General features: G+C 43.5%; 1 protein-coding gene across 18 annotated transcripts in view; it reads left to right on the top strand.

Annotated features, from left to right (window-relative positions):
* The window catches only part of LOC147269674 (uncharacterized), a 353,014-nt gene extending 330,580 nt beyond the window's left edge, over window positions 1-22,434 (top strand). For all 18 annotated transcript variants that reach the window (XR_015110555.1, XR_015110556.1, XR_015110550.1 and 15 more), the window contains one exon: window positions 21,987-22,434. The gene's annotated coding sequence lies outside the window, so the exon portion shown is untranslated. The remainder of the gene's footprint in view (window positions 1-21,986) is intronic.
* The last annotated feature ends 460 nt before the right edge of the window (window positions 22,435-22,894 follow it).

Raw genomic sequence — 22,894 nt, forward strand, 5'->3', positions numbered from 1 at the left:
TAGGCTGGCTGACTGAGAGCAGACAGATAAGACGATGTGTGTGGATGATTCGAACCATGCTCTAATGACTTGTTTAGTCCTGGGTGTCAGACGCAGTGACATATAGAGGATGGCATGGAGGCTCTTGGGCCTTCTGTGCATCTGGATGGACAGAAAAAGGAGATTAACTCCCTGAGCAGCACTTATCGAAAGTGTCTGTGTGGGGCGGACGCTCGAGACCACATGCATGTATTAGGAGGAGTGATGGTAGTTGCTGAATCTGTCCGCCTGATTTCTCTGGGCCAGAGTTTGGGGTGTGAAAGGCAAGAGAGTGAGTGCATGTGGGAGATAATAGGCCTTTATCCACGCCACTCAATGTTTTGCTGGCACGCAGCTGGCACACAGCTGGCCATACAACTAAACTGCCCCAGTCCCTTTTTTTTTTTTAAACACCCTCCTCCTACACCAACCCACCCCGCCTACAGAATGCCAGACATGCAGGGTAAGAGAATACGGGGGGGAGAAGGAAAAAAAAACATTAGCATTAATGGGAAATAGGAAGGAGGAAGTTATGATGGGGCCCACAGCGCTCAAGATCCATCTGGGGTTTGGCAGGAGGGGATCCGTCAGTGACAGACAGGTGTTCCTCGGTAGCCACACTAATCCCCATCCAGCCCCTCTGCTCTCGGGCCTGCCGGGACTATCTCCATGCTCCCACTCATTCAAGTGGCTACCCATACAGTCTTTCTCAGAGTTAGTCTCTTTGACTCAGTCAGGTACAATGCGCAAGAAAAATATAGTCAATAAATCCGCACGAGCATCAACAACTGTGGAACTTTTGTTTCTGTTCTTTCTCTCTTTGTTTCTGTCAGACTTTTTGACCATGAACAATTGATCCATCTCTGACTGTACTTTCCTTCTGTCACAGCAAAAAAAAAAACAATGAACCATGTAAATCAATGAGCAAATATGTTACTCATAGCTGAACAAATGAAAAACACACAATATCTGAAAATGATGAATAAGGCACAGGGTATTGCAGAAAAACAACTTCTATTGTCTTCACTTGATAAAACTTTTCATATAAAGATCACTATTACCATTATTACTTTTTCTGGTCCCCACTTAAATATAATATAAAAAAGCAGCTGACAAACCCCTTGAAAAACATACATTTCCATCAGAGAATATTTCTTAATGTGCCATGCATAAAATTAAATGACACAAAATTCCATCCATCCATCGTCATCTTATTCCTTACTAGAAAGGGTCGCGGGGGGGGGGGGGGGGGGGGGGGGCTGGAGCCTATCCCAGCATCTACGGGCGAGAGGCAGGGTTCACCCTGGACAGGTCACCAGTCCATCGCAGGGGCCAACATACAGAGACAGACAACCATTCACACTCACATTCATACCTACGGTCAATTTAGAGAATCCAATCAGCCTAGTCCCCAAATTGCATGTCTTTGGACTGTGGGAAGAAGCCGGAGTACCAGAGAGAACCCACACAGGCACAGGGAGAACATGCAAACTCCACACAGAAAGATCTTGCGCCCGAGCCGGGACTCGAACCCGGAACCTTCTTGCTGTGAGGCCACAGTGCTAACCACTGCACCACCGTGCAGCCCTGACACAAAATTAATATTCCAATATATTGGATATCAAGATGCTATCATACGTGAGGATTGATCCACCTCACATAAACAAGCAGAGAAAGCTAAGGAGAAACAGATTGATGTGTATCCATCCATCCATCCATCTTCTTCTGCTTATCCGGAGTCGGGTAGCGGGGGCAGCAGCCAAAGTAGGGACACCCAGACTTCCCGGCTACTTCGTCCAGCTCCTCATGGGGGATCCCACGGTCTGCCCAGGCCAGCTGAGAGTTATTGTTTCTCCAACGTGTCCTGGGTCTTCCTCAAGGCCTCCTGCCATTCGTACGTGCCCTGAACACCTCCCCAGGGAGGCATCTGGGAGGCATCCTGACCAGATGCCCGACTCCTGTCGATGTGAAGGAGCAGCAGCTCCACTCCGAGCTCCTCCCGGATGGCAGAGCTTCTCACCCTGTCTCTAAGAGAGAGCCCAGCCACCCTCTGGAGGAAACTCATTTTGGCCGCTTGTACCCACGATCTCATCTTGGTCATAACCCAGAGCTCATGACCATAGGTGAGGTTAGGAACGTAGATCAACCCGTAAATTGAGAGCTTTGCCTTTTGGCTCAGCTCCCACTTCACCACAACGGGCCGATGCAGAGTCTGTATCACTGTAGATGCCGTGCCAATCCGCCTGTCGATCTCATGATCCATCTTCCCTCATTCATGAACAGACCCCAAAGTACTTGAACTCCTCCACCTGGGGCAGGGTCTGATCCCCAACCCGCAGCTGGTACTCCACCCTTCTCTGGGCGAGAACCATGGATTCGGACTTGGAGATCCTGATTCTCTTTCGGCCGCTTCATACTCAGCTGCGAAACGATCCAGCGAGAGCTGAAGGTCATGGCCCGATGAAGCCAGCAGGACCACATTGTCCGCAAAAAAGCAGAGACCCAAAGGTTGTTGTGTATCATAAATAAAAAGTCAAGGACATCACCTGACCTTTTAATGGTATTTGAAGTGTTAAACCTGCAGTTTCTTTGTCTGTTTATCACAACTGAGAAGAAAACTAAACAACGCAGAGGGAAACTGTTCAGTTGAGTCATCCTCTCAAACAAAAAACAAGTGTAAGCTTATTCAACACAAACAATGAGTGTTTGCATATCTATATCTTTAATTATCTATCTATCTATCTATCTATCTATCTATCTATCTATCTATCTATCTATCTATCTATCTATCTATCTATCTATCTATATCATATGTTCATATGGATGTAGGTTTTTGCTGGCTAGTTGTTTCTAGACAGCCATGGACTGATTACACGTCAACAGACTAAAAGTTTTGCATGCTTATACTTCCACCATACATGTGATCAACACCTTGCAAAAGAGCGTGAACTTAAAATTACATCTCTGTATTTGCATACAAATGGCCCACTTTGCTGTTGCTGTTGTTTTTTGGGGGTTTTTTTGTCATTCAGCAAAGTAGATGAACCACATGATCATGAGGTTGTGGGGTGGAAGTGATGTAGATAAGCAGTGTGTTCATTTGAGAACAGCAAAGCACATCCAGATGACTAAGATGCAACGCTGTTACACAATATAGCCCTATGACACGAGCAGCGCCGTTTATGCAAGGCTATAATCTAAAACGAGATGACTCCATGTGGAGCTACAAATTAAATAAACCCAAAATCTGGATTCCATTATCATGTCTCTCAATGCCTACATTTTTTGTAACATTTAAATGGCAAAATAAATAAAAATGTTGCTGTATCAAACAGAGCTCTAACCACTATTTGTTTTTCGGGAACACTCTGAAAAATGAAAAGTGGTAAACACAGCATTTTTGGGTGTTTTTTTTTTGCCTAAAATTTGTGAGCGGTAACAAATGTTCCTGGGTGTAGTAATTGCTGGCAGATTTGTAGATGTGTGTTTTAATTAGCCTTGACAGGCTGCTGATGGCATTACACAAGTTGTTCACATCAAACATCCACCAAAGATTTTTACAATAAGCTACGCCAATGCTAATAGCTAACACCCAAGTGGGCACGCGCTTAAACAACCCCCCAGTAGCTCATCAAGGCTCTGCTTGAAAGTTCTTGTGACACAGAAAGTTCAGCTGTGTTTTTTCTTATGTTCTTCAGGTCTGGTTTTCTACCTTTTTTTTTCATGAAAGGCGACTTGGAGCTTTCCTGAAATGAACATAGATCTTCCTCACATGCCTTTGAAAACACAGATCATACTAGACATCTGTTATCTGAATGTAAATCTCAAGAGGTGGTTGCCTTGCACACACACACACACACACACACACACACACACACACACACACACACACACACACACACACACACACACACATTCAGGGTAGAGTTATCACTCCTAATAATCCAGCAGCACTTTTAGGCCTTGTATCCACCCACTGACTCCCCGTGCACCTCATCTACCCGGTGCTAACACAAACCTCCTCTTATGTGGCTACCCCTTTCCCCCAGCACACCATCCACATCACTGAGTCTGCAGCCGCCATTGAGGGCTTTTTTCCACTCCTCCAGCCATGTTTGGCCAAGATTTATTAGACTCTTCAACCAAAATGTAATTTTCACCATGTTGGTTTTTGAGAGTGAGGGGAATTGGGACGGGTTTTTTGGTGCTTTGAGAGTCATGTCTGCTCAGCTGGGATGGTGGGGCAGCTTGCTCCAACACCAATACCCCAAACCCACAGAGACAGCTAAGTGATTTATTGGCCTCTTTTTATTGAGAGGGTGAGAGAGAGAATGAGAGTATAACATATGTAAGAATAACAGTGTAATTGAGCCTGTCTGCAATGTTGCACAGTTCAAAGGTAACGTAGGTGAAGGTATTTAAATGGGTTTTATAATGAATTTGGGGAAAGAACTTGTGTTGAGCTATCGAAACATTTTCCTAGTTATTGCTTGGTTGTTATACCGCCCATACTCCTTAACCATTTAATGCTATTTTAATAGAATGACAGCTTATGATGGGTAATTCTGTGTTACTGCCAAACCATACTTACTGTATTGACTGGAAAAGTGAGCATAATACTGTCTTATCATGATATTATAATTATAAAGGATTACAATTTTTATCATGCATATAATCCAAGAATCAACATGTTACAGAGAGGGGAACTGCGTAGCCTAATCTTGGCACAAGCCCATACCAGATAATGGTTTCCATGAACCAGGCCATGGTGTAAGTCAGATACACTGAACTCGGCTGTAGTGAAGAACAGTCTTCACCATTGTAGGGTGAGTAAATGTACCTTATAAAACCCAGGAAATTACATGTAATAGAAGGGATGTACAATTCTGTGGTTGCACTCAGGAGAAACATAGACTTCAAGGAGACAGCTCACAAAGATCACAGCCAGTGAATCATAACATTTCAAAGACATTCAGACAGGATAGACAGAACAAAAAAAGAACGACAGAGAGAAAGAATGAAAAAAGAAAGATGGAAAGATGTGGAGTGAGACATACAGAGTGAATGACAGACAGATAAAGGAAAATTAGATAGATTTGGGAAGGTGGAATAGAGGGAAGTCAAAGACCAAGATAAAAATCCCACAGTGAGTCCTATTCACTTTGCCGAGAAAGATGTCTATAGTGAATAAATATTGAAAAGGTAACAGTTTCACAACATCATGCCAGAGTGCCAGTTCTAAACCGGGGCTCTGACTACTCCTGACTGCTCGCTGGCTATGACTCAGGCTGCCCTCTGCCCCGGGGGAACCTTCCAGACCTGTCACTTCACGTATTCATGAAAATCAAGCCCAAAGGATAGGCCTGGCAAACACATGGGGATGTGACTCTTTGTGACTGAGTTACGTGTGTCACACCACGCTGAGAAGTTGAGTCCCACCCTCATGACTGACCAGGCTAAATATACAGACTTCAGCAAGTGCTTATTTCCTTTCTTTGAGGTCATCGATGTGATGTTACTGCGTTTGAGGTCAGAGTGAGTGTCATAGCTTAGATTTAGCATGGCCATGAGTTGGGTAAGTGACAGTATATACACGTATGTATGATCAAAGGATAGGGCTGTTTTTTTTAATATCTGTGCTTTTGTTGGGATTTAAATGATTCATGGAGACAGAAATTAATCTGTCCAGTATTGAGTGATGCTATAACTTGTAACCACGAAATGGCTACACAAGCAGTGAGAAGTACTGGGAGACTATCAACAAATCATTGCAAAAACCTAATCTCGGGGTAATGAAGCTTTGGACCAGCCTTTCAGCATCAGGGGGTAACAGCAGGTCATATTTTTTGTCTTGCTGTGCAGCTGGTAAACTGAGTTTTAGGGATTTTGGTGGCATACACAGGACATCTATTTTTAACAGAGGAGAGAGGATGAATTTATTGAAGGGTGTTGCACATCATCTGCATAACATCATAATCCTAGCCAGCATTTGATGATGGTAGGTCTCAGAAGGTAGCATGTAAATGCAAAAATCTTGGCCCAATACAGATTCTTCAGTTTTTGGTCAGAGTACAATTGACTGTCCACCATGATGATGGATTGAGAGCGGTCTGTAAGTAGAAAAGGGTTGTGGTGCAGCCATGATCAGACCTAAACGTGGTTTAAAGTATAATCTAGGTATTTCTAAACCTGGGCCTTATTTTTCCTGTTTTTGGTTTTAATTTATCGTGACAAATATTGGAATCCTCCAGTATTGAAGAGAGAGCCAAAACAGGCAACTGTGAAACAGCTGCAAAGTAATCCACTAAAAGTGATAATTGCCACTGACAAGCTCAGATTGTTATTATAAGTATCTGACCACATAATGAAAAGGATTCCTATAAAGGAGGATCTTGTTGTTTGTTTTGCTTCTTCGCAGTTCATACTTTGCACATACAGCTGGTTTATTGGGTAATTGTTTTTGCTTCTATCCTACCAGTGTCTTGCAAAGCAGCTGGTTTTGTGAGATCAAGACATCCGGAGATCATGGGAGAAACCATTTTGTCAGGCTGTTAGGTCTTGTTGTGCAATACTTCTGTGACATATTAGGCCGCAGCCGCGCTAATAAGGTTTCAATTTTAAACTGAGTTGTAAAATTAAAACAGTCTCTGTCCACACAAGCACTGAAGCACTGTATCAAAATTGATCTTGGTCCATAGTAACACACCTGAAAAACTTGTGTCACTTGCAAGTGGAAATACAAAGCAGATTGTCTACTTTGTGGTCAGTTGCAGAAAATACTTAAGACAAGATATTCCTTGGCGTGGACCGACAACAAGGTGGAACTGTTACTAAAGTTCTACGATGGTCAAGGCGGCAGAAAACAGACCGGCAGATGTTGAACATCAAATATATTGACATTTTTTTAGCTGTACTGGGATTATTAGCCAGGGTTTTCATCTCTGCAGGAAGCTACGACAATTGGAAAGAATTTAGATTTGTGGGGATCTTTTCCTTAATTTTATAAGAAATTCATACTAAGTGGGATTTTTTTTCACTATTAAACATTTAGACCTGGGGGGGGGGGGGTTGCCACTGTTTTAAAAATTAAACTAACTATAACTAAATTATCCTAAACTGCAGATTTGGAGCCTATTATATATTCAAAGTCCCTAATGCTGTAAGTCTATATTATCCTGATTTCGCGATATGATAAAGTTCCATTATATAACTAATACCTACTATGATAAAAAAGCCTGATTTCTCATGTTCCCTTTCTGCTGTCAACACCACTTCAACAAAATCTGCAAGTGTTATAATGATTCATCCTCATCTATAGACCCTGGGTTTAAAGTTAGTGGCTTGGGACAGAAACCTGCTTGTGTGCAGTAGAAAGGCTAATGTGAAAGCATAGAAACATACAAATGCATATACAAATGCAATTACATTTAAACATGCAACCACACCAACAGACATATACATTTATACATACTGCTCTCCATCTTCATATTTGTGCAAACCCAATCAAATGATTTTCTGAATAGCAATAAAGCGCTCTTTATTTTGCTTGGCTGGGCATCTATCACTCCCCCCCCTCACCCACCCACCCACCTCCTCCCAGCCTTCCAACCACACTACAGCGGGATCAGTTTTCCCCCCAGAATTTCACTGAAGCGGTGCCATGTCGGCTGGAGACAATCAGCTGAAATGCTCCTTAGATATTCCTGCTCCTTTTCAAAAGCCCCAAATTCAATTTATGGACACATTTATTACCATGTCTGTCAGTGACTAAAAGGGAGGTTCATAATCAGGAGCACACATCTGATCTGGTCACAGCAGGCTGCCTCGCTTGGCCAATATGTGCTCTATTACACGGTCAGAGCAAGTCGATCCACAGAGGAAAAGGAAAACATGAGCAAACAAAGAGTAGGTAGTTAGACATGGGATGGGGGCCCTTAGATGTAGCATTTAAAAAAAGCTGATCTGATTTAGGAGTGGGGCCGTAGGGAGAAAATCCGTTAACATTCATACCAGTGCAGGGGCCTTGACTATGTGATGAGAGATCGCATAGCACTGTCCCCAAACTACACATGACTCCCACAGCACGCTTCCCTTTTCTGATGTTATTGAAAACATAAATGGGATGTTTTTGTTGTCTAATGATATTTCTGTCAGTCTCTAAGTAGCAGAGGGCTTGAAAACCTAAAGGGCTTCTTTGAAAGATTGAACAAGTTTTCATCATGTTGTGGTCTTGTCTCTCACACCAATAGTTTCCATTGTTTGTCATATTTTTTTCAAAGTTGCCAAAAACTACATGAAATCTACTTTTAAAGTCCAATAAAGTAGACAGAGAGTGACTTGTTAGAGCCAGCTATAACAACATTGAGGCCTGAAAGATTTACTATCCCCGCTCTGCTTGTGAAACATATATTCTAATGAGTGCTCTGCAGGCAAAGCGTCACTCAACTCTGGAACTTGGGGGCATGGACTGGACTAAGACCCAGTGATTGAGGGTCTTGGTCTGCTGTGGTGTGTGCATGAGACACACACACCACAGACCGCAGACTCCAATCAGTGGTTCTTGGTACAGTGGTTGGACAGAGTGTCAGTGATGTCTGAGAGCCACTGTTCACACACGCTTGCGTCCAGAAACGCTGAATCCCTCGAGAGATGCACAACTCAGGCCCCAGCCATAAATCAATACATACTCACAAAGGTTCACCTAAGCTGTTGCCAGTGTCCAGTGCAGTAAAAAGTTAAGCTCCCCCTAGAGGCCAAAACTAGAGGGTGGTTCAGTGAAGGAAATGAAGCGTGTCCTTCATTAACCAAAAGATCACATTTTACCACAGGAGCAACACATTAACTGGTGCGAAGGAGTTCTGTGAAATCTCAACGAGAAAGATTCTCTGTTTGCCTTCCAGGGTAATTAGGGAGGCTATCACCTGACACTCACACAGGTAATGTCCTGGATGGGAGCCAGAACCAAATTTCATCATATTCAGTTTGACTGCAGCACCCCTGGAAAATATGTGCAGAAACTGAAAACCGCATTTCAAAAATTGCCTGGTTGTCCCCTGTGTTGGTTTTGGATGAGATTGCTAGACTGCAGCTTAGGGGTTCCTGGAGACTGTGCCAGGATCCTTAAAAACTAGAAACTGATACCCACCCACCCCCCAACCTCCTTCACCCCCAACACACAAACTAAAATGTTCAGTTATTAAAATGGGAGCAAATCCCACCGGAATGTTTTACACATTTACTAGGTGTACGTCAAGGTGAGAGACAACACTAGTGAATTATGGGTTGGATTTGGACCCGGGGAATTTGGAGCTATAGAAGCAGGCCCAAAGAAAGAAAGACGGGGGGAGGTTTCACTGCGAGTGACAGTTCTGACTGCCAGGATATAAATCTACCCCCCCCCCCCACCCCCAGCATGTTGCACAGAAACCACAGTGCCCCCTACAGTTAAAATCCACACATGTCAAACTTTATTGGCCTTAATAGTAAATGCCAGAATGATAAATAAAACAGTATCAAGAGTCCTGCTGTGAGGAATTTAGTATGAAAGATCAATGAGTGACTGTCTACAGGGAATAGGCTAAAAGCATCCGTGCCATCTGCGGAAGCAGTGGGCTGACATGGCACACTAATCTCCTCTGGTTTGTGTGTTTGGGGTCCAGGATGTCCAACAGGCTCAGTGACAGCTGCACAGAGAGGCAAATCTGAACCATGCTTGCAAACAGAGCAACTGCAAACTGATGATAAACGCTTTGTTTGGGTAAAAGATTTTTTTTTCTTCTCCTGCCGGTTTTAGTGGAATCACAAGTCTGCATGTACTAATGGGAGAAAAAGAGCACCAATTAGGGATGTAGACCACACTGGCCTCAGTTATTTCCAAACCACTTAAAATGTGTAATAAATGATCAAATGAGACAACTCCTTTTTAAGCTCGCAGTCGGATTTTGTTTTCCTCAAAAGCACACTGGCTCTAATAACAGAGCGGGTCTTTGATTTAGCTCTCAGTAACAGGCAAGTGGGCTGCAGACTCAAAACTTTCTGCTGCTCGTGGTGGTTAATCAGAGAGTTGGAGGCATGTGCCTGGATCCCCCTCCCTGACCTGAGGCTCCCGGCTGGTGTGGGTTGAAGCTGGCAGCCAGATCACCTTGATCCTTTCAACTTCTCACTGTTTGTGTCCCAAATAGGAAACAAAAAATTGCTCAGCTTTTGACTGGGAGAGGTAAAGAGGAGCTTACGTAACTGATTCATTCATCCAACACTGCAGTTTGGTTGTATGCAGGTAGTTTTAGCCCACTCACAGAATCCTCTCCACCTAGTACAGAGCAGACTGGAGGAGGGAGAAGAAAACCTATGTCCATGCATGTCTGTTCTTTCCCTGCGTCTTCTTTTTAAGTTGGTGATCAAAACCAAAATAACACAGCATGAATGAAAGACCTTCCAGTTTTTGCCTTCGCCTTCAGACTCATAATATATTGTATGTGATGCAGACTCTCAGGGAATTCGATCATGAAACCTCAAGGTCCTGAGATTACACTGAATAACACCAGAAAAAAGGTTTTCCCGGTTCATTATGTCATCACATTGAAGTTAACCTGTGAATGTCGTCACTTCATTAACTTAAATTAGACATTTGTGTGTTTATTTTTGCCATAATAATATGTGAACGTTAGATTGCTGGCCAGGATGCAATGTGCAATTACAGTGACAATGAGCTTTGAAAAACAAAACCTTTTCAATTCATCCTTCAATTCCAAGAGGAAGTTTGTGCCAAGTTTGAGAGAAATTCCTTTCAGAAATTCCTGAAATTTTGCATTTATGAGAATGGAATGCAAAACTCTCAAACCTAAAAGTGGAAAGGAAGATGAAAAGAATGATCAGAATCAGAAAATCTATTGTGAGAGCTGTTTTTTTTTTTATTTTACACAATGGTGCTTCTTCACCTTCTTCTTCAGGTTAAACAGCCCGAAGACCCAAAGTTATCACATATTGTGATAATAGTGTAGTGTAGCCTATCGAACCAAATGACCAGCACAGTTACAGGACACTCAAGTTTGTGTCTGCCACCTTGGTGTGGCGTTCCGGTACATATCAGACCACAGCACGGTGCAGGGGTGCAATGACAACTCCAGTATGTAAACATCAGCGGCCGTGGCCAGTGTGCACAGGGCTGCAGAGAATATGGCGTGCAGATTGGCGTGAAAACCCTGCTGAGCCCTTAAGACGTGTCCTTCACAGCTCAGTCAAGCATAGTGCTAATATTGAAAAGATAAATATTCCAGCAGGGAAAAAAGTACAAGGTTTATGGAATGATAGCATTCAGGAAAAGACAAGAGTGATATTGTTTTTTATACGGGCCCAGTGAGACACCTTCAATCCTTCCACTCTCTCTACACTCCTCTCCTTCCTGAGGACAAGCACATGGTTCTGCTTTCTCCCGTCTAGATTATCCATTTCATGTATGTTTCCAAACAGAAGACGTCACCGCTACAGATCACTTTACAGGGATCACAGAGACATCTGTTAGGAAAATTGAATAACAAAACTGAACTAGGTTTTTACATGTTCGCTGGAATTCAATTAAAATGTGATTAGTGAGAGTATTAGGGAGACAGCTTGGTCCACCAGTACACATTTGATTGCCACTATCCCCTGGCATGGTCAGGTTACTGTGGGGATTACTCCCAACAGAATGACCTTAACCTCCAGACAGGTGCCTGTGGGAAAGATGGGAGGGCGTCCATGTCACCATACCAAGTGGGATTCACAGGCCTGTGGTGAACTCTCATGCCATTAAATAGGCCATTCCCACTTTGTGACGGTGCATGAATGCATACACATTCTCCGGATGCTACAACTAATGGATTGCATGGACTTGGACCACAATATCTTGATTTGAAATATCGGTCTTTTAAATGTAATATGAAATGTAACCATATTAAGTGTTGTTCACAAGCACTTTTATTAAAGACTCCTTGATTTTCCTGCACTAATCCTTCAAGAAACCATCTAAAAATATGTAATGACTTTTGGTTTGATGAAAAATGTGTCTTTAAATGAAAAAGGGTTCAAAGATTATAAACGCATGTGAGCAATTTTGTTGGTTTGTTCTTTTTTATTTTACACTGCGTGACAAAAAATCGATTCTGTCAAGAATTCCATACTGCGGTAACTCTTAAAACAGAATCATAACAAAGGCATATTTCCACTGTGCTGACTGCAAGGGTACACACTTGTTTCCAGAAGTTAATCATTTGTTCCTAATGATAATTGTTATCATTCCACCAAATGTCATCCCAATCTGTCCGTCAGTTTCTGAGTTATCCTGCAAACAAATAAACACAGACACAATCGGCAGTGAAGGTGGAGGAAACTAGGGCACTCTGTAAAGTTTATTCTCCCACCAATATAACATAAAATGTAGTTTTTCTCTGTGTGAAATTAATCTGGCTCAGAATTTACCAGGCTCTTCCTCAGCCAAGGCTCCACCCCTCTTTCAAGTTTCGTCAAAATTGGCCCGGTAGTTTTTGCGTAATCCCGCTGACAGACAGGTACTTTGAGCTAATGCTAATGTATAAAAAAAAACAAACAAACATGTTTGACAGATCAGGCCCAAAATTTAATATGTTTCGCTGTGACCCATCCTACATCCTTCCATCAAGTTCAGTGAAAACTGTCCCAGTAGTTTTTTGAATAATCCTGCTAACAGACAGATAGATAGACAGACACGGGTGAAAACATAACCTCCTCGGCGGAGGTAAAAATCCCCAGCTGCTTCCATTTTCCGTTGTTTACCATGGTTTTCCCCAGCAGACTAAATAGGCCTGTGTTTGTGCTACACAGCCGCACCAACCCCAAGACCTCTACTTAGGCAGCGTGTGGCATAAACAGCTTTCCTCTGAGAGTGGAACTGCTGGTGGATTCGTGAGGCAAAGGGAGAGGTGAGTGGAGGTCTTATTGGATGAGCCGTTATCACAGTCCAACACAGCACAGATGCTGGAACACTTCTTGTTTTTATATATTTATATCCTTATGTCCTCTGTTGCAACGTTATTGGATAATCAGTGGTCTACTTTTCATGGCTGGTGGCGCTCACATTACCAAATTATGTAAAGACATAGGGAGAGGAGTCGACAGTGTTTTTTTTATCCTAATACACAAAGATTTGGTTCAATTCTTGAGGTAGGACATACGTGGAAGCGTTTCCAAACAGCATCAGCACCAGCGGACCTTAACTCGGGCCACTGGCTGCGGAGCATGGCATCTCTGCAAGCATGTGGTGATACAAGGGGCATGCAGAGAAATATAGACAAACAAAGTAAATCTACTTTTCAACAGCTTGGAAATACTTCTGAAGGAAGGGTAAATACACCATGGCACATATACCAGAGTGAAATTCCCTCATTTAAGGATCATGACCTGTTCTCACAAGTGCATTATCTCTGGAAGAAAGTCTCTCCGCTGCGAAATCAATTAAGAGAATGTGAAGGATTAAAAAAAAAACTGCAAGTGCACAACAGATAAGAGTGTTTGAAATCCTCATTTATCAGATAAAATGATTATCCACAAAAGTAGTTTATGTAAAAACAATGGAGACAGATTGTGTCTCTTAAAGTTTACGATGCAATGAAAAACCTCATTGATTGCAGTGAAGCTCATGTATTCCTGGTGTTAGACAGAAACCAGCTGAGAAGCACAATAACACTTGCAGTTTTATAAAAGTATAATTTGTCTCTTTTTGATTTATCACGCAGTCCCATTCAGTGTTGGCTCAAAGCTGCGTGATATCAAGGACGACTGCCAGATTATTTGAATGAATGAAAAAAAAAACAGTAAAGCAATCATCTGTGGTCCTCCTCAAGGAAGTGATATATCCATATAATAAGAGGCAGATTATGTTTTAATCTTTATCATCACAAACAGGCACACTCATGCTGAGCAGAAAATCTATATGCTCTGTACAGTTTGATATCCCAGCAATCATGTCCTTCTGAATCCATTAATCACTTACTGACAAGGCGGTGAGAGTAACTCTCCTCGCAGATCTCATCAGTCAGACTATTGCCGTGTGACAGCAGATGGCAGCTGAAAGGCGTCAAACTTGACGCATGAGCAGGTTCAGTGGCGTGTCGGTGGAGATCCACGTGCCATGTTATGCCTTCATTTTAGGCAAAGCGTGGAATCGTCCTTGCCGACTGAGAGAATAAAGACGATGTTTTTCCTGAGTCTTGTGGCTCCACAGTGACCCTCGGCTTACATTAGCGGGAGGCAGGCTGACTAATAGGAGTGTGCTTTCCAGCTGTGAATTGCCAACAGGAGGTTGGCTGGTAGCTAATAAACTTGACTACAGGTCTTGGGATCTTCGTCCAGTACAAACAGAAGTTTAACCAAAAGCAGATATACTGTATATTGACATTCTGGCACACAGACGAGGGTCTAAACTTACATAAGCTACTTATGTTGAGGTGCTGTTTGATATGGATAGTGTCATGTTAAATTATTTTTCTTTAGTGTCTTTGGGGAACACAAAAACCTAAGTCTTATAAAATGTTATTATAACATATTACTTTTCATTATAAAATATATGATACCTTCATCATAATGATATTTATATTTACTGACAGGCTTTATTTCATGAACACTTACAGTTCTTGTAGTTTAAGGAACCTTGATTCTGCACCAGCCAGTTCAACTCAATAGAGTGTGAAAAGGATGATGTATTTTTCTGAGCCAACCTGAAGTATTAGCATCACTAGCGTTCCCTCAACCAAAGGCTCATGGGATTTTTGCACTGGATTTAAGATTGCTGTAGAAACAAGCTACATAGGAGGGGATCCAGATGTTCTATGTTCCTCTACTTGTTCACTGTGATGATGTTTGTCCTTGATGATCTCTGTACACAGATCCACCAGAGCTCCAACCGCCGCCTGCATCGTCCCCACCCCCCACCCCCCCCCTTATCCCCTACTATTACACCGCCCCACGCTCCCCTTCCATGAACCAGTCTCCCATCCAGTCCCCCATCAAGCTGGCTTGCTCTCCCTGCCTCCCCTTCCAGAAGCTTCCTTCTTCAACTGTTATTAACATTTCCGTGTTTCCCACATTTTGTATTGTAAACTGTTTTCTTGTCTGTAACAACATCGACTGCACGTCTGTCCGTCCTGGGTGAGGGATCCCTCCTCTGTTGCTCCCCCCGAGGTTTCTCAGACTTTTCCCTGTTAAAAGGGTTTTCTATGGAGTTTTTCCTCAGTCGATGTGAGGGTCTGAGGGCAGAGGATGTTGTTATGATGCCATGTGAAGCCCTTTGAGACAAACTGTTCGTGAAAACGGGCTCTACGAATAAAATTGCCTTGCCTTGTAGTCAGAGGCGGCATGGCTCAGAGGTAGAGAGGCCATCTAGCAACCGAAGGGTCGCTGGTTCGATCCTCACTTCCCTGGGTGACCATGTCGAGTATCCTTGAGCAAGACACTAAACCCCTAATTGCTCCTGATGGCCCTGCGACCTTGCCTCTCACCCCCCCTCCCCGTGACCCTTAAAGGATAAGCAGTATAGAAAATGAATGGTTGGATCTCAGCAGAGAAAACATTTGAGGCCTGAAAAAGACAAAAGTCATTCCTTCATCTTAACAAGGAAGACTGTCCATCAAGCTTGATAGCATGAATCCGTGGTTTCATACTCCTCCTACACTCCAGGTAAACTACCACCAAAATTAAAGCAGTCAGTCCAGCTAAACACCCAATGAGATTATACAGTACATGTGCAGTCCTTTGCCTGTTGAATAGATACAAATAATACACATGAATGCAACTGTTTCTGATACCTTACAATCAGAAATGGGTAGCAACATCTTTCCAAAATGGATATACAGCATGTTGAAACAGGCCATAAATTTTTTATCACGTTGAATGTTGACAGTGTGGTCATCTTTTGACGTTCATTTTGATTATCCACCACATCACTGTCCGTCAGGGAACCGCTGTGGGCCCGAGAGTTGAGAAGTTGCTTTGTTCTGAGGCAAGGCTGACAGTCTCTTTATCTCCTCCTGTCAGACAGAATACTGTTTGATCTACAGCTTCTCCACTTCTTCTATCTCTGGTCAAATGACCTCCGCCCGATAGCAGAGGCTGCTTTAACAGTACCGCCGCTCCCAGACTTGTTGGAAGTCTGAGGAAAGTGCTGCAGTGTTCATATACACGTGTTCTACTGGAATTAGAGAATAATTTGAATATATGGTGCACACACACTGGAACACTTCTAAAACACATCAAAGAACTAAAAGGTGTGCTACAACAATATATATGATGTGTATGTGTATAATGCACAGGTACATGCTGCACATACGCTCGCAGACACACTCAGTATCCATCATACAAACTGCTCTTGAAGTTTAGCCCCGGCCGTTGCTATACAAGCAGCTGAAGTGAATATATTTCACTGCTTCTGTCTCGTCTCCTGCTCTTTTACAGGATGGGTGTCTTTTAGCAGCTCACATCACAGCACCATGCAAACGGCAATTAAAACGGATGTGCTACACTAGCTATGTATGGAGAGAGAGAGAGCAGACAGAGAAAGGAAAGTGAAATGAGAGGGGACATGATTGAGGGAGAGAGAAAGAAAGAAATAAAGAGAGGAAGTATGCGAGGGAAAATGTACAGCACCACCTCTCCTTCAAAACCACGACTGATACCGTGTCTATTGATCTTTATTACAATAGCAGCAAGCTGTACAATGTTTGATGGTTTTGTACAGATCTTAGTCCCCCTCATTCATAATTACTGCTACACATGTAGAACCAAGGGCAACTTCAGAAGGGGCGCTGTTTGAAAAGCTGCTGCCAGACTGCAGGGATGATGGGAAATCTCGGCGGGGCCTCACGGTAGCTCCAAGCCCTAAGGCTATCATTCCTCCTGCCGAACACCTGCAGCAACTTAAGTTTTACAAAGATCAAATTATGGAACTGATTTTAAATAAAAAATGAGACCAACCCTGTTCTTTTACCCTCAAAGTAACTCTGCTTATGTTGATGTCTGACTTTGCTGGTGAGAGTTTTGTTAAAAGTCAGCAGTGCTCTGTATGCAGAAATTTAGCACATGGCATTTTGTATAAAGTTACCACAAATCCTTCAGGTTCCACCAGGCGTTAGCATTAACAAACAATACTATATATGGTGAATGGAGCGCATAACTACAACAACATTCTCATACACTGATGGCAGGAATTAGAAGGTTAGCGGTTCATGAACCAGTTCAAGGACACTTCTAGGGAGCCTCTGGACGAGCCCAGGAACCTTGCGACACATCGTGACATGTGAGAAGTCCTCCATATGGCTGTTTGAAAGTGGGACGCCACTTTCAAAAAATACTTAGCAGATAATTTGATGAACCATCTTGGCTAAATTTAACCAAGCAGATCAATAAATTGATTTAGGGCCAGTAGAGCGAAAACTAGCTGCTATAGTAGCATTTAACCTCCAAAGGAGCTGCCATTCTTCTTTTTAATTAACTTGTTACACCTAAACTGTGCTTATGTATTCAACAACACTGATAGGTCCAAGCGCAAATGCATAACTTGAAGCCTGTCAAGCTCCCTCATAAGGCGACCCACTTCTCAGTCGTGTGTTCTGTGGATGTTCCCTCCCTCTTCCCTTCTCGTCACTGCACTCAATGCTACTCTGAGAGGAAGTTTGAGGTGAATGCTGAAGCCATAACTTACTCTCACACAAAATGTTATGGGCCCGGAGAAACAGTCACACTCCAGCCTAAACAAACAAGTTGCCTAGAGACTTCACAACTTCTGTTTTCTGGGACAAAAGTGTGCAGCAGAACACCAGGACCCCCAGGCTGGTCCTGGCCTACCATCTCCCTTTTCTGCTAAAATGTTAATGTCGAAGCAAAGATGCATGATTTATGCTGTATTTTTAATCTCATTGAGTATGTGTCAACAAGGCACAATAGTAAGGGGCTTACAAACCTGTCAAATGTTTTCAAAGTTGAAATCATTTAACATGCCTGGCAGGCTTTTAGCTCAACATATACCTAACTAAAAAAAGTGAGAAAATGAGATGCAAAGGGGGAGACAGATTAAACAACGTTCTCATATTGTAAAAGAAATATTTAAAAAAAAAATGGTTCCACGAGGTATTTAGATAAATACCAAGGACGAACACATGCTTGTGATGCAACAGAGTGGTAGAGACAGTCTGAGACAATACACAGAAAGAGGAGAGGACAGAGAGATACCAACAGAGAACAGTGTCCTAGTGAGATGATTGTTGCCTCCAGCAGTTGAGAACAAGGAGAACAGTCTTAAGCCTGGCACGCCCTGAATAATGCATCAACCTCTCTGTAGCTGGGCAGATATATGGGCGAGGGGAACACTGATTTTTGCCCCCTGGCATTGTTGCAGATATGAATAATGGATAGGTTAAATGCTTGTGTTAAGAATGAATTAGTATAGGGTCTGTTCAGTATTTATGTAATAATTTGGTTTGGACTCTTCAAAGGGAACAAAGGCGGTGTCAGATTGAGATGCGGGGTACGTTCTAGTTAACACTGATCTCACTGTAGCCTACCTACGGCAGCCCAGCATCCCCAGCGAGATCCGGGTGAACTGCTGCATCCCATCAGAAGCTGGAGTCTCCCGTGCCATCCTTGTGCCTGCCATTGATTAACATTTAACAACCAGGGAATACTTTGTCGCTGAAAGGAAAAGCAAACTTTGAGCTCTTGAAAGCAACGGTAGAGAGAAAGAGTGTGTGAAAGAGGGAGGGAGGAGGGGGGTTAAAGAAGAAAAAGGGGGGAAAAGAAAAGAACATGATACACACAGTACACAGGAAGCATTTTCACATAGCATGTCATGTATAACTCATGAAGTCCTGACAGCGTAGCGTGCACATTCTCCATTCCCTTTGGCTGTCTCCGGCTGGCAGTCCGCAAAAGCCAGGATGAACAAGTTGTTCCGGCCTTTCTCTCTGTCCTCCTCTCTTCCCGCATCTCTGTCTCTCTGGGCTCTGACACTGTTCCTCAGGGCTAGAGGTTACAATGATGGAACCAGGGGGGTGCTGGAGAATGGCTGGCAGCCTGGACTCCAGCCACGGTCAGGACTGCAGCTGAGCTGGGCCGCCCTGCTGGTTGTGGTGGTGAAACTGGCTGTCTGCTTGGTGCCCAGTGCTCCAGAGTAGTGCATTACAGCAGGCCTTGTGTTTAGACAGTCTGACAGATCTCAACCTGAATACCCTGAGAACCCAGGGAATCAGCAGTCCACGCATATATCACCCCCAGCCAACATCTACATCCTCTCTCTACTTGTCTGTTTTGTGAAGCTTTCTTGGTTTGTATCTCTTCATCCTTCCCTGCTTGGAATCTCTTTCCTGAATTTTCCCTCTGTTTCACTCTCCTCCCCTTTCTCCCCCGGTACCCCTTCAACTCTGCTCTCTCTTATTCTCTCATGTTTCCTTCTCTGTCTCTCCCGCCCTCTCCTTTCGAGATTCAATAAGCGCCCTGGAGGCAGGAGAGAGAAAACAGGGGGGTGTAAAAACATCTATGGCTTTATTTACAAAGGGCCCAGGTATTGCTCGGCGTTAAATCCGGGGGAAATGATTTATTTTCCGCCCATGTGTGGCACTGATCCCCGAGGCGTAACTCAACAGTGGACCGGCTTCGTGCTTGCAATTTACGGTGGCTGCAGAGGCTCATAAAGGAAGAATGGATTAATCTGGAACACGACATAAACAATATGACTTTGACAGCCCTATTAAAACCTCTGCTACTCAGCATCAATTCTCTTTCATGCTTGCTCTTTATCTCTCTCTCTCTCTCTCTCTCTCTCTCTCTCTCTCTCTCTCTGGGTTTATGTAGCTACTGCCTGTTGGTGGGAGGCCGAATGGTAGCTGGGGAACACGGACCAGAGCTCACAGCCTTGTTATTGTGATTCCCAGAGTATCGTATTCAGAACAGGGGGGTGTTGCGCATCTACATATAGCAACCGGACCTTTTAACTTTTTAGCCTTTGGACATCATCGGGGGTATCGGATGTACTGGTTCCACATTGGATGCTCCCACAGTGCTCGTTAGGGCCGGGCCAAGAAGGCTTCCTGTCCCAGTGCTAGTGGCCTCTCATTTTCCAATAAGTGGCTCCTTTTAAGAATGTGCTGTGCTCACTTCTGTTGGCATGGGCCTCCATCTTTGGCTGCGTGTACAAATTTGTAGGGAAAACATGTTGTGCATGTGATACATGATATGGATTAGAAGTGGATGTACATACACACACACACACACACACACACACACACACACACACACACACACACACACACACACACACACACAGAGTCTTCAGCTGCTCCCTGGCCCCCATGGGAGGAGGTCACTCAGCATCTTCATTGACCCCCAATGCTCGATGATACACTCACACACACACACACACACACACACACACACACACACACACACACACACACACACACACACACACACACTGTCATGTTGTTAGCTCCATCTCTGGCAGGGACAGGTGTATGCTAAGCCACACAGAAAACACCCACACAGACGGAATCCATCTAACCACAGAAGCTTTTAACACATTTAAAAACAGCATTTCTAAGATAGCAACCTGTCTCCAAGAGACAGCGCAAGAGAGAGCCTGAGATGAGGAAAGAAAAAGAAAAAAAAAAAAGCAAAAGTCCCCGAACAAGACACAGAGTTACTAATTTATCTCTAGCAATGGATGAAAGCTTCAGAAGCATCAGGCGGGGAGAGAACAGCCCTGAAATTGAAATCAATAAGTTCATTAGACTGCAGAGCCTGTTCGTGCTGCACCCTCCACTTCCCCTGCAGACAAACACAGCAACACATGAAAAAACAGGGGCGAAACAAGGCTTGACCTATGTCCACTAGCCAAGCATTCCATTTATTTAGCCCTTATCGCCGGCCTGATCTGAAGAGGCAGCTACACACTGATAACGCCCCAGGATAATAGCAAGACCAGACAGGTTCTGACCAAAGAAAGAGCCAAAAGAAAAGAGAAAGCGAAATAAAGAAAAATGCAATTGGGATCTTCTTGACATTCGTTACATTCGCTCTCTTTTCTCCTCGTGTTCACATACGGTGTTGACTGCTGCTGGCTCTTAGGAAACTTTTACAAGGGTTGTTTTTTGCTGCCGCCTCTCTTGTGTAAGCCTGTAATTTAGTGGATCCCCATCAATAAGTGAGAGAATAGCTTTGTGGATGCTTGGCCTGACAGCTAACAAGACCCAGGCCCTATCTGCAACAAACAGACAGAATAACCAACGCTGTTGTCTGTGTGCACACATTGAACAAACCATGAATACATCTCATCATTCATGCAGCGGTACAGTATTGTCAAGGCTTTGACAGCGAGTACTGTACAAAAGTGAGTTTGAGTTACAAGCGCGCTGAAGAAAAGTTTTTTACTGCCTGAGTGACGTTCATAGTGTTTCTTCTTGTACAATAGTAATCTCCTGAGCCCTGCAGGGTAGTAAAGATCAATGCAGCTGATGTCTTCCTCCACCTGAAACAGGACCCATTATAGCTCCAGTCCGTATCAGCAGGGCCCTGAAGCTTGTGTCACACCATTTCCTATTGCTGATTTATGGCTAGAAGGCTCATGGGTGCATATTCTCACAGATACACACACACTGAGACCCCCACACACACACTTAGACACATGCAAAATCAAGGAGGCACAAATTGTTCCTGACCCGAACTCAACTAGCCGCACAAGAGGCAGCCAAACCTGTCTTCAAGGGCGCCTTTATCGCACTCAGTCCCCTTTTCACCTGCAGATTAACACACAAGGCTAAATGCCCTGGCTGGACCCAGACCATATCTCCATTCACTCAAATGAAATACAAATGGACTTAAATATCTACAAAAGAAAATCTTTATTTCAATCCGTCTTATCCTAATACCCCTGCAACCCTGTAAGACATTTCTCTTTTCTTTTTTTTTTCCAGTCAAAGAAAGAAACTGTTCACCCTCCAATCCGGAAGCTCAGGGAGTCACCATCCCAGGGGGTTTCTGGGAATGCAAACACACTGCTGCAGTTGGCAAGCCACCGGTTGCTAAAGAGTTCAACAGAAGCCAAAACATTTGTTACGGACTCATTTCATTTCCTGGTAGGAATGTCCAACAGTGGAAAGCAAATGTGAGAACATGCATTTACATAGGAAAGCTCAAAGGAAACCGAGAGTCAAGATTTTCCCTTCACAGAAACAAGAGCAGCTTTAGAGCCTGGGAGGAAAAGGTGGTTGATTTTTAAACGAGGATGGAGGAAAAATCAAATGCACGGGAGAGCAAAGCATTTTGTGGAACAGTTAATTAGTGGCAGCTTGAAACCAAATGTTCACAGGTGCAATTCCCTTGATGAGTCAGTGTATCCATAAATGGAATCCAATGTAAAGACACGGCAGAAGCAAAGCACTGGACATTAAATCTTTGACTGCAAGCTGTGGACAGAATAAAGGCGATTGTAAAGCGCATCTAACGTAATATTCCTCATCAACTGACCATGCATTTCCTAAGATGGAATAAAGATTTTACACTTTCTACTGGAGCTCTCTTGCAGTGTGTACAGCTGAGCTTTATTCAGCATTATACTGACTACACAGGAGTGTGTCCAGAGGCATTTCATCGCTTATCCATATTTAAGACCTGGAACTTTACTGGCAGGGCTTAGCCCCGGGCACACGAACAAGTCAGCCCTATATATACAGGAGACGAGGCAGTCGAAGGCCACTGTTGACCATTTATTTATGAAGTCAAAGCTCTGTGGCAACAAGCTATCCACTCTGAAACAACTTAAAGAGCTTATATCAACGCTGAATATTTCATCTCCAGATCGCTTTTGAGTCTTTGTCAAGAA

This window comes from Aulostomus chinensis, chromosome 2 (genome assembly GCF_037954235.1).
Source record: "Aulostomus chinensis isolate RoL2024-O1b breed Wild chromosome 2, RoL_Achi_v1.0, whole genome shotgun sequence".
Lineage (NCBI taxonomy): Eukaryota > Metazoa > Chordata > Actinopteri > Syngnathiformes > Aulostomidae > Aulostomus > Aulostomus chinensis.